This window comes from Impatiens glandulifera, chromosome 1, assembly GCF_907164915.1.
Source record: "Impatiens glandulifera chromosome 1, dImpGla2.1, whole genome shotgun sequence".
In the NCBI taxonomy this organism is placed as follows: Eukaryota; Viridiplantae; Streptophyta; class Magnoliopsida; order Ericales; family Balsaminaceae; genus Impatiens; species Impatiens glandulifera.
Window position 1 is genome coordinate 103,104,145 of NC_061862.1, and position 14,344 is coordinate 103,118,488.

A 14,344-nucleotide genomic window follows, 5' to 3' on the forward strand; every position below is an offset into this window, starting at 1 on the left:
CGAATGCGTCTTAACATAAAACCGATCTCACAGAATACCGATTTCATATAATACCAGACGCGTCTTAACATAAAACTGATCTCATAGAATATCGATTTGGAGATAAAATCAGAAGTGCCTTTTTGTAAAAACCGAAGTTTGATTAACTAACAGACAACTTTTCTTTCCGATTTTCTTTAGTCTACACAAAATTAATTTAACACAATTCAGTTCTTATTTATACACTTATACTTAATACTTTGATTTAACAATTTCTCCTTTTTTGATTATTTAAACTAAATATTCAAAAATTGGTAATCATCCTAAGTTAATTAGTTATTTTGATCTAACATAGCTGAATCTAGTGTATATGATAATATGAATTTTGATGAGAGAAGCTACATGAACTATATTTCAGAAGCTAGGTGGTTGCGGTTAAGAAATGGTGATGTCGAAGCGCTATGTTAGTATTTCTACCGAATGCTAAATAGATGTTTCATTTTTTAATGTATATGATGTGGACGAGGAAAACCAGATAAAGAATGTCTTTTGGACTGATGGAAAATGCAGGGCTGTATATGAGTACTTCTAGAATGTCATCACATTTGACACAACATATTTGACAAACTGCTATTATATGCCATTTGTTCCTTTTGTCGGTGTTAATAATCATGAACAATCATTTTTTTAGGATGTTGATTACCGTCTAGTGAGGATTCTAAGTCATTTATCTGGCTTTTCAAAACATGGTTGACATGTATGAACAAACGTGCTCCAAAGACAATAATCACAGACCAATGTCGATCAATGAACATTACAATTAAAAATGTATTTTCGAACATTCATCATCGATTTTGTCTTTGGCATATGATGAAGAAACTCCCCACCAAATTGTCTACACATGCTCATTATAAAAGTATAAAAAAGACATTCAAGAACATTGTCTACAACTCAATCACAATCCAGTAGTGTGAAGATAATTGGCTGAAAATGATAGATGAGTTTTAATTGCAAGACAATAATTGGCTGAACTCATTGTACGTAGAACGTACAAAATAGATTTCTTTGCATGTTAAATGATATTTTTAGGCAGGCATGTCAACATCTCAAAAAAAATGAATCTATGAATGCTTTTTCTTATGATTTTGTTCATTCTAAAACATCCCTAAAACAATTTGTAAAGCAATATGATAGAGCCCTTAAGGGGATATAAAGAAGGAAACAAAATTAGATTTTCATTCTTATAATTCGACTATTCCAATTGTGAGTGGGTATTCATTGACAAAGAAATTTCAGAGTGTATATACAAACAACATTTTTAAGTATTCTAGAATGAGGTGAAAGGGTTGATGTTCTGGGACACCTCCATACTTGAAGACGATGGGACAACAACTACATTGGGAGTGGTGGAGATCATACAAGGTCATGATGGAGAACATTGAAGAGATATTTCTGTAAGGTAAACTTCACTTAGACAAAGACTTTTGTAAACTGTCAATATAAACTATTTGAGTTCAGAGGACTCTAGTGTAGACATATTTTGACAATTTTGAGAAGAATGAAGGTGAATATGATGTTGGCTAATTATATCTTGGACCTCTAGCGCAAAGATTTGAAAAGAGGTTATCATAGTATCAATAACATTTATGATTCTGATATGGGTGACATTGAAAGAAATTGATATAACTATCTTACTCCAATGATGCAAGAGCTCCAACAGATTGCGACTCAATTTGATCATAATACTTATTTTTTGGTTGAAGTGGTGAAAGAATTAAAGGAAAAGTTTATCGATCCACTATCCCGCGTCTACACCAACATCTTATGCACTAACACATTCTTCACATACACCTTCTGTACCAACACAATTGATCCACTCTCCCGTGAGAATAAGAGCTAGAGGTCGACCGCCAACCAAACGTAAACAATGTGTAATCGAAAGAGTTATGAACAAAAGGGGTCGAAATAAGGGAAATGAGGCAACAACAATAGTGCAAGATTCAACATAACAATAACAATAACAACAACAACAATAATGGAATGATCCAGTTTTGACTCAATATTCATTCACATCACTTTTGTCCTCCCAAACATATTCAGAAGATAATGCTTGTGGGGACAACATTCAACAAAAATAGTAATTGTATGAAAATGTTGTATGTTGTAATATAATCCTTGTGGAGATAACATTCAACGTTATTGTTTTAATGTAAAATAAATCACAGTTCAGTATAGATATAAAATAACATACAATTGGTAATCCAATTACATACCAATTGTTCCCGAACATGGCCATGTTGGAGAAAAAATATTCTCGAACATGGTCATGTTAGGGACCGATTGTTCCAGAACATGGCCATGTTAGGGAGCAATTCCTCCCGAACATGGCCATGTTAATGACTAATTATTCCCGAACATGGCCATATTATGTACCAATTATTCCCGAACATGGCCATGTTAGGGACCAATTGTATAAGCCAACCAAACATTCTAATGTTACAAATGGTATTAATATAATATAATTTATTAACCAACCAAACATTCTAAGTAATTTTCAATATAAACAAATGGTATTAATTAAAAATTCATTTCATATATAATTTTATAATCTTGAACGGGAAGTCATCTATTGAAATAGTCATTCCTGGGTGAACGGTATAAATGAATTCATCAAATGAATTTTTCAATTTTACCAAGGCAGGAAAAAATACTTTTAGATAGATGAATTCAATAAACACTTTTAGATATATAAATTCATCTTATTACCAAGGCCTTAGATGTCAAATATTTTTTCTCCCATTGTAAATGGTCTAGAAATGATAGGTTGTCAATTAATTGGATTTCTTTGTGTTTCATGCTGATGTAGTACAAATAAAATTGATATTTTTCTAAAATAGGGAACATAATCTGGAAAACAAGACCATTTTTTATATGGTTAAGTAGTCGAAAAATGAGAATGTTCTAAAATATTGGAGATGTTACTTACAAGGTCAACCTTCTTTAAGTCTTCAAATGATAAATGAAATAAATCCAATTCTTCTTTAATTACACCGGCAAAAACTTCAGCACCACAATGATGTGAACTCTGCAAAAGAACATTATATTAAAAATAAATAATATATATACTAATTATATAAAAAACTTACATATGTAAAAAAAACACTAGTAAAAAAAGACCTTATAGCGATTAACCTTCAAACCGATCATTATAGGTCTATAGCAATTGGTCATATACCAATCGCCTTCAATCGACATAAGTCTTCTTTTTATTGCCTTAATTGGTAATAACGATTTGTAGATGACCAATCGCTATAGGCTTATAACGATTGGTTTAGTGACCAATTAGTGATGTTAATGAAGGCTATGTCGATTGGTAATTTAACCAATCGCTATAGACCCATTTTTTTTTAAAAAAAAAGTACATTCATCAACTGCTTACTTCAACACAAAACCATTTCAAAACTAAAGTTAAATATCAAAGAAAGTGAGGATATCAAATTCTTAATCAATATGGTAAAGAACGTATCCATAAGCATATTCCCATATGAAAATTTCAACTGATTCTCACAATAAAAAGATAGCATCTATCTATTCAAAATTTGTAGAAATGTCTTTCATTACAAGTAGTAATCATACCTGAGAATCAAGAAATGTACAAGCAGACTCCAGAGAAACTTCAAGGACCTAAAACTCAAATGGCAAGTAATCAGGTGATGCATTAACAAACATGTTATCAATATTTCTACCACTTCTCCTTCTAGTCATATCATTTCCATCTGTCTATCAAACCTCACCTGCTCTAGCAGCTAGTCGTCTTTGAAATTCCACTACAAAAGAATTTAAGAGAATTCAAAAGAAGCACCTCATCAGTTGTAATGATACATCGAATCTGCTCCAAATTTACAACAATCTCATTCTCTCTTCCTAAAATTATCGATGGGTACACAAATAAAGGATCAAGCAAACAAAGATCATGAGCAGGAAGATCTGAACTTATCAACTTCCTGAATTGCTGACATGATTGTCATATCGTGTACCTAAGTAAGAATGGTGAGAAACAATGAGATTATTTATTGTGGCTGAATATCACAAGGATAAACATACAAATAAAAATATGAAAGGATAAACAGTACTTTTGGGTCAAAACTATTCAGGAAGGCTAACAATAGAGATGTTTCCCAAAAAAAGGCACAAGTATTTGAAGTGCATAATCAATTCTGAAGCTTAGTCTTATAAAACAGCCTAATATGAAAATTAGTGCAAAACTATTGTAGTTCCACTATATCCTTTCTGTTAGTTATACAAGTGTGTTAACATGGCCCTAAACTAAACAAGTAAAGATTTTTAAGTCATACAACTCCATCATGATAGGTGGATGATAAAAAAAGAAAAATATGGATTCAATAACATCAGTCAATGTTGTCCTAATGCAAATATACTACCAATCAAGTTATGACATTCCACGCAAACCATATAAAAGAAGTTTTACATGGGACTAAGTATATAACATATATTTCATCTGGTCAAAATCGAAAAGTAATATTCATATAATCATTCAACAAAAATAAAAATCTACTGGACCAGTATGTAACAAAATGGCATAAAAAGTACGCGTTGAAGATACTCTTCAACACTTGTTGCCTCTACAGGAAATACATCCTCAAATGTTGTCTTAAAAAGTAAAAAGGAAAAAGGAAAAAATCAGTAACAAGAGCTTCACTAGAAGATTGAATAGGAGCTAAAGCAAGATATACAAGTTACACAATTTATTGCATAATACTATAAGCAAAAATGGAATTTATACAACAAGTTAGAGACAAGCTAACGTGACAATCCTCTCTTTTTCAATAAGCTCCATGATATTTCCACATTCTTGAGAGTCAAGTAAGATTATTCAGCATATCACTAAGATTAAAAATCCACAATACTTTGAAATTATAGGAAAAAATAAACATATGATGGAATCCCAAGCTTCTCATTTTCAAAGGGTGGGTTTGTTCTCAGAAAGGCAACACACAAAAAACATGAGTTATGTATTTGTCACGCACCGAACCAAGGCATGAGGCGTGCAGACGTCGCATGTCATTACCCAAATATAACATGATAGGCTAAACAAAAGAACTTCTTTTAACCATTCTTACTAATAAAAGAAACATAAAATTTATCCAAATCCGTCTTCAATTACAACTATTATGGTCAATTCATCTCTAGTTCAAAATAGATGATGACTCTCATTCTTACCAAAAACTTTCCTTACATATTACATACTTTCTATACATCCCTACTAATACAAAAAGAGAGTAGCTCTTTACCGACTAGTCTATACAACTATAGTCTTCTGTCTCTTAATCCCCTTGACTAGTCGTTGCTCTTATCTGAAAAGAATCTATTTTAAAAAGGATGAGCTAAACGCGCTTAGTAAGAAAATCAAACCCTTCTACAGATGGATCAAGAAGCAAAAGATAGATTAACCAACTATTAAGTAATTAAAATTCTCATTGGACAGAAAATAATATATTTTAGTAATAACTCTAGAATCAAGATAAAGTCTGAATTATCATAATAACTTAATAAGCCATCTATAAAGACCTTTAAGTCTTACATAGATGCATTAGCCATCAACCAAGGCATAATCGTCTTGCGTTGACGCACTATCAATAAAGACATAGGTATTGCATTGACGCATGTGCCATCAACCAAGACATAAGTGTCTTGCGTTGACGCATTTAACCGGTATAAGCGACACTCGAGGCATAAATAGTTCATTATTAGATAAACAATATAAAATTAAGTCCAGAGTAATAAAAATATCCATGTCTTCAAAATCAATTAGAAGCCAAATCTTTTAAGTCCAGATATACCAATTTCCATTTCAATGTCGAAATAAAAGCAATATCAAACTGTTTGAAAACAGTTTATCCCCAAATCATCATTTTTCACAAAATCATTTCAGAATCATCCTTCATAAATCAATACTTTCTTCAAAGACTATTTAAAATCAAGTTTCACAAACCATCGTCATAAACCATTATTTCTTCATCAAAATCTGCATGCATTCTTGATGCATAAATTTATAAACTCGTTTAACAATCAATCTGTTTACCATAAAATCTGTTTGATGAAAACCAACATCTTATACCCAAAATACTTATACATATATATATATATATTTTAAAAACTAAAATTGTAGAAGAATAGATTTCTTTACTTAATTTCTAATAAGCTCTTAGTTCTCTTTCTTCACTTCAACCAAACCCAAATCTACAAGCCCTGATTTTATCTCTATGTAGCGAAAGAGTAAAAATAAATTATCTCTTGGTTTAGGACTACATGCATTGAAAGGTTAATAGTTAATGACATTTGTCATTTACCTAGTATCTCAACCCCATTTTCCAATTCTCTATCTCTTTTAGAATAGTCCATGTGTCATTCATGCTTTGTTCCACTTATTTCCTTTAAAGTAAAGCATGTGTCACTTACATATTAAGCCACTATGATTAAAATATGAAGTTTTTTAAATATTTTTTTTTATAAATTTAGATATTACAGTCTTTCCTTTGTGTTGGCCACCACAAGTAATCAGATGTTTGCATTATCAGTAGTATGAAATTTCATTTATCATTTATTAGCATGTGATTGCATGTGACTTCACAAAAATCTACCTTGACAAAGGTCTAACTTTACTTTGGACATAGGTTGATATGATACAAAATAAATGGTAATATCACAAACTAAATCCAATTCAGAATTTTATAAGGCTAATATTGGCCTCTAAAGATTTTGAAAATTCCAAATGAACAGTAGTTACATGTTAGTAATGTAGCAGCAAGAATATATAAGAAAATGTGAACCAACTTGAAATAATATTAAGTACCTTCAGTTCAAACGGTTTAAGGTCACGAGCAAGTTGCTCAGCATTTATTCTTTCTCGTGCTAGTAGTAACCTTCAAACAAGTTGAGAAATTCTAAAAATACTAATAGTGGAAGTTGCTATGAAGAGAAATAGCTATTGTCAATAGAAATCAAAGAACACTGCAAGTCAAAGGAACTCAAAAATAATGAATACAAAACAAACCACGATAAAATCTATTAAGATGGAGCTAGAAGAGCAGAAAGGAAGGAAGGAGAGATATGGTGTGTACCGGCTGAACAAGAAGAAGACTTTTCCAATACGATTTACAAATTGAAGAATCATAGCCGAGAAGAATTAGTTCATCAGTGACAAGATAACGCATATCATCATCTTTCCTCTTACAACCATCAACTTTGTTCTTCTCCACAATCCTCCAAGTATCTGCTACAACATTTCTCTCCGATAAACTTGCACAGAGAATCAAAGTCTGCATTCATTCATTCTTTCGTTCTTTCTTATGAGAATTCACACATACAAAATTATGTGAAGTTTTGTTAAAAATCACCTTAAGGGGTTCAAGAGTATCGGGGTTTGGGTTTGAATCATTGAGACAACCAGAAAAGTAGTCAAACTCCTCTTCGTCGTCCGAGATATCATTGCGATTTCCGTTGAAGCAATTGCAGCGGTTTTGGCCACATTTTGTCAACAAAGGCTTCTCGTTCTCCTCAATGAAATTTTGCACCATCTTCGCCAAGCACACAAAGTTGGGTTTGAACTCGGTTGCAGCATCTTTGACCAAGTGTAGTTCTTCAAACACCACTGTGGTCTTCTCCTCCACCGTAGAATTTCAAAGTACACTAGGGAAATGGCGATCAAAGAGCCTCCTAAGTAGAGATTTGGACTCGGATTTAGACGAATCATTTCTGATCGATTCTCTGAAACTCTCCTGAGTAGTTTATGAATGAAACCCTAAGGGGAGTGAAACACTATTACAAGAGAGAAAAAATAGTGATAAAAAAAGCTTACAGAAGATGGCTAATTATATGGGGTGCCGATTGGTATAAAAATCAATTGGTACTATGACGCCTTTTATTCGCGTTTTTTTAATGGGGTATACAGATTGCTTTTGTAACCAATCATCATTATATATATATATTATATATATAGTATAATAACGATTGGCTTTCAAACCAATCACTATTACTTATGTAATAACAATTTGTTTTCAAACCAATCGCTGGTAAAACTATTTATTACCCTTTTTTACTAGTGAAGGAAACAAATTTTCCGGATAATAATGTGAGTTTTCTTCCTTGCTTTCTTCTGTAGGAGGTAATTGATCAATTAGCTTCAGGCATCAATTATTTCAGAGTCCAAGTATGTTTCACTTTTGAGTGTAAGCATGTGATCTCTAGTTAGTGTGACTCGATCACTCTGAAAAAACACTTCACTACAAAGAAAAATGAAGAAAACACATCCTAATAAGAGTTAAGAAATATTAAAATAACTATGAAAAGTTATAAAGATGTTACAATAAGTCAGATTCTGCAAAAATTAGGTTGGAAACCTTTTGATCAAGTACTAAAATTGGAATAATGGAAGATATGTGATAGTTTCATCCTAGTTATTTCCCTGTAAGGAGAGCAAAGAGTCACCCTAGGTTTTTTAATCCTCTGTGGGAGTGGGACATCTATTGCAACCTCTGGTGGAACTGCTTGCTCATCCCCATGTGGTTTTACTTTTACAACCCAAAGTCGTTGTGTTTCAACTCAAATCGTTGGCCGATTGTTAATAATTAACTTCCTCTTCATCTTCGATTGCTTGGTTCTTTGTGATGATGATTAAGTATAAGTTTCCTCTTAGACTTCACCACTTCGGATTGATGATCTATGGAAACATCTAAAGTATCCTCCACCACCACTTTGGGTGGTACCATTTTGGGTGGTACAACTTCGGTTGGTGTTTTAATTCGAACATTTACGGTATTTGGCAACATCTGCAACATCATCCACCACCACTTAGGGTGGTGTTTCAAATCGAACATCTACGGTTTGACTATCTTTATAAACATCTATATCATCATCCACCACCACTTAGGGTGGTGTTTTAAATCGAACCTCTAGGGTTGAGTTCTTCTACAGGGGTGCATTTGTACAATAATTGTGGATGGCATCCCTGCGAAATTGATTTGTGTCCATAGCCTCATACAAGACATGGATGGACGAATAAAATAGGATAGATAGGTTAATTTCATGTTGTTGTGATGATGATGCTACATCTGCCAACACTTGTGTTGCTTTTGCTATATTTTTTTGCAGATCTAGCCATGTTCTATGTAGATTTAGCAATAGTGTCTAATGCATATTTTTAACGGTGGAGGAGGTTAATACCTAAGGCTCTTCCTCTCCAATTTGAACCCCCTCCACATTATCTGTCACAACATCATCCACATCCATATCATCATCCACATCATCATGCATATCACCATTCACATGATCTTCTTAATGATGATCCACATGATCTTCCATCTAATCTGAAACCCGATCTCGCACATCATTTAGAAGTGGAAAGAGTTCAACATCCCTTCCATATCTGAATCCTCCTCGTTTCATCTTTGAATCCTATTAAACAGTTTATTGTCATCCTAACATGACAATATTAGAAATTTATGTTTGTAAGGCATTTGCAGTTTAGGGTCCACAAATATATCCTAGTAGAACAACTGAAATGATAAAAAAATATGTTAGAACATTTACATTGACATTTCAATAAAACACTAAATTAAAGTACTAACAAAAAATACTTACAATGAGAAATGTATGTGGTCCAATGAAATGACATTTTTCATTCGTCGACCACTTCTGTCAGCCTTCAATTAAGTCTTTCATTATGAATTTGCACCAATTTAAGTTTTGGATATTATCAACATTAAATAAAGATTTAAGAATTTTAGACATGCATTGTATATTCTGTGTGGTTCAGAGAAAGATGTTGACAACATATACTACAATTGTTCTTGGACTGGAACTATTTTGTTCATTCTCCAACGTCTCCTCCACTACCACAACCGTCGATCATATTCGGGGACTCTATATCGTTTCCAATGGACTCAACAATTTCAATTTCCCCTCTCGGGATGCCTAGTACACACTGAACATCCTCTTCTTCAATTTTGACTTTCTGGCCATTTCGTAGGTTGATCGTACAATTACCGTTGTCATTGTCAAATTCAAATGACTTGACGAGATGTCAAGAGATTTCGCTTTGACATTTTGAAATTCCAAATATAAGAATTCCTTTGAAGCATATGGACTTCATGGCCTTTTTTTGTTCTTTCATCAATTGTTGAATTAGTTTGAAAATGCCAGATGACGAGGTCCTAGAAAAAAAAATGTTGTGTTCAGATTTTCTTGGGGAGGAGGGTGGTGAGGGAGCAGGAAATGAGGGAGTTGAGGAAGCGGGAGATGAGGGAGTTGAGGAAGTGGGAGATGAGGGAGCGGGGGTGCGATTGCACACACTTTATCATCAGTTGTAGAAGTAATGGCAAGCAATAACAAATATATTGTCAAGGGTCGACGACAGTTCCTTTTATATACCCTACAAAAAAATAGATAAATGAAGCACGATTAACATATAAAGGTAATGAAACTGAAAATTAAAGTTTTATTTACCATGTTAGGGACCAATTGGTCCCTAACATAATTCAGTTAATTCAAGTTCCTAACTAATAAGGAGGTGTCATTTTCTCCAAACATAATTCAGCTAAGCTTTTAATTTTTGAATTTCAATTACTGTATGTATTTACTATACCATGTTCTAAAATAGGGTTAAGTGAGATAGATAGCAAGTTTGCAGCCTCTATCTAGTTCATAACTTCTTAAAATAAAAATACATTGAAGATTAAAAAAATATTTTTTCGAATACATATTGGTCCAGGACATGGCCTAGGGAGCAATTGTTCCCGAACATAGCAATGTTAGAGAGTAAAACGCGTTTTTGGGAGTTTGGCTAGGGTTTTTGAACTAATTGTTTTATAGCCACTCCTATATAACATAAGTTATTTCCCATAAAAAAAATACAACCACCCAGACATCTCCATTCTCTATTTTTGATTTTTCAATGAAAGATGACCAAGTTGTTTCCTTGTTCATTTAAATCCATTATTTTGCTTTAAAAATTGGTGGCCAACTTGATAAGGATATCCATAACCTATGTAAAGAATTATATCACTTTCTATTTCATTAATTACTTTCAATTTTAATAAAAGAAAATTGGTCATTATTCAATTTTGATTAAGGATATCCATAACCTATGTAAAGAATCATATCACTTTCTATTTCATTAAGTAATTTCAATTTTAATAAAAGGCAAATTGGTCATTATTCAGTTTTGATTAAGGATGACAATTTAAAACTGCCACGTAATAACCAAATTGAATTGCCTTGTTTGGGGCGGTTTTTCCCCGTTGTGACCGTTAGTTGATCGGGGATGGGGCGTGGATGATATTTGTGTCTTCCGTCCCAATCTCACACCGATTCTGCCACAAACATTATAAAAATAGTTAAATATATAAAATCACTAATATATTTATTTATTCATTATATTTTATAAGAGTTAAGTTTTATCTCTTTATAATAATATGAATTTTCAATATATTACAATATATATTAAAAAATCCGTTTATATAATTTTTTAAAGAATATGGTATTAATGGTGGCCCACAGGGATTCTTTGAAACCGAACGGGGCATGGATGGTAGTAAAAAAATCCTCGAAATAAAACGGGATGGGAATGATAAATGTATTTCCCGCCCCGAACCGCCCCATTGTTATTCCTAATTTTGATGCATGAATGATGTTGTGATTGTGAAATTGAGTTTGTATGTTATTAATTAAGATATATTAGGATATTATTGCATGAATAGAATTCTCAAATTCATACCTAATTAAGCACCCAAATTGATCTCAATTCATAAAATTTATAAAAAATAAGTGTTCTTGAATTGGTTTTTTAAGGGAAAAATTATAATGATGCTTAATATTGTATATTAATTAGATAAAGTAAATACCGCCCTTTAAAACTAGGGGTGGCCAAAAAATCCGATCCGAAAGACCCGATCCGTTGATCCGGCCGATTCGATCCGAAAAAATCCGTATCCGATAGATCGGATTCGGATATCGATCCGATCCGATATTTTTGCCAGATTTCCGGATCGGATACGGATCGGGCAAAAAAGATTTCGGATATCCGAAGCCGATCCGGTCATTTTTAAAATTTATTAAATAAACAAACCCAAACAAAAATATAATTAAATAAATACAAACCCAACCAAAAATCTCTCTTCCAATATTTTCCTTTCATGTTTCTTTTTACAAACCCAAATAAAAATATTATTAAACAATTACAAACTAAAAAAAAAATATATCTCTTCCTTTCTTCTTTTTACAAACCCAAACAAAAATATGTCTCTTTCATTTGTTTTTCTTCCAATCTCCCTTTAGATCTGTTCTCAAATCGTCATTATTTATAATTGAAATCCTCAATAGAACAATTTCAATTTTCTAGCATACGAAAAAAAAAAAAATATGAAAAAAAATCGCATCAGCGGGTATTCGGCTGGCCGATCCGATCCGATCCGGTATTTTCGGATCGGATAGTGGTCGGATACCGGATCGGATACGAATCGCAATTTTTGAAAAAAAATAAAAGCGGATATCCGATCCGAAATACCGGATCGTATCCGATCCGTAGGTTTGGCCACCCCTATTTAAAACACCATTTGACTTGATTAAAAAAATAAAATAAAATTATTAAATAAATCTTAGTGGTTTTCTTTGATTTGTATGATCAATTGATGTTAGGATGGTAAATTGATCTTATATTGTTGTTAATGAATTCAAAATAAACATTTGAGCCCAGCAAATTTTCAATTTGTTTGGTTGTTTTTCGTTAGTGTGTTCTTTGGCTAGGAACGACCGATCGAAAAAGTTTGCTTTCTGACCGGTTTTTGGAGAAGCAACTGAGAGGCCGACCGAGAGTCTGACCGAGAATTCCAGTCAGCCTCTTGGCCGATCGAGAAAAACAAGTGTCCAACCAAGGAATTTGTTACGCGCGTTCGACCGAGAAAAATCGATAGATGGCTAGGTTTTTAGCGAGCCGAATGAAAAATTCATCCAGCCTCTATGCGACTGACCAAGAAATCAGTCGACCGAGAAAACCTGTTAGTGCCCATCCGACCGCATTTTTCAAAGCTGCTGACCGAGAATTCCAACTAGTCTCTTAGCCGACCAAGAATTCTAGCTAGCCTCTTAGTCGACCAAGAAAAACAAGTGTTCGACTGAGAAAAATCGATCGCTTGCTAGGTTTTTAGACAGCCAACCGAGAAATTCAGCCAGCCTCTATACAGCCAATCGAGAAATCAAGGCCAACCGACCGAGAAAACCTACCAGCGCCCATTTGACCGCATTTTTTTAAAATTTTCGATCGAGTTTCTTCGCTTGGCTAAGTTTTCGACCGAGGAACTTAGCCAACAACCGAGAAAGCAACGCCAACATTGGCATTCGACCGATGATTTGAGCCATTGTTTTACATTTGACTTCAATCCGGTCCAATCTGATTTGACTGATCTGGTTTGTATATATGGCCTTGTTTGTTGTGTATTTGTTTTCTTAGTTTATTTTTGTAATTTATTTATTTTTATTTCTTTGATTAATTTCTAAAAAAATATAAAATATAAAATGCAGGATAATAATATTTCTAACCAAAACATAAAAAATTATTATCCTAAATTTTGCATGATCATATATTTCAAACTATTTATCCAAAAATATGGAGTTCATATATTTGAAACCATAAAAATATTTCCTACCCAAATCTCAATTTCCATGAATCTTGTAAACACTTTGAATGAATTATCATTTTTTTGAAATGTATAGGATACATCTCATGTTTTGCCTAACATCTCCCTTTTCCTCTTTTACATGACTTTCTACATGTATATATATGTATAATTTTCATTCTTGTATTTTCGTTACACTTGTATATGTTTGTAGGTTTCTTCTTACTATAAACAAAAAAACAAAAGATCAACACAAATGTGAACAATCACCCTTAACAATAGGGCTAAACAAGATAAAAGGAAAACTAAAATGTACAAAATAAATATACAATTTTAAAATGCCAAAATTGTAGTAGTAAAGATCATATATGTGATGGGCGTTGTGAATAATAGCGCTTTTAACTTTTCTCACACTTACTCTTTAGTCGTGAAGTTTATTTTTGAATCGAAAAAATTTAAAAGAGACCTATGTCAACCTACCATTATATTCTTGATGGGAGGTTTAGTTATGAGGTTGACTATAAAGTATAGTTTTCATTGTCTTATATTTTTTCGATCATCACACTAAAAATAATAAATTCCCCACGATAATATGAATAAATAAACAATTTCTATATGTACTGAATGCATTTAGGAGTAAGAAAAACAAAGCAACAAATACAAAAACATCAGAA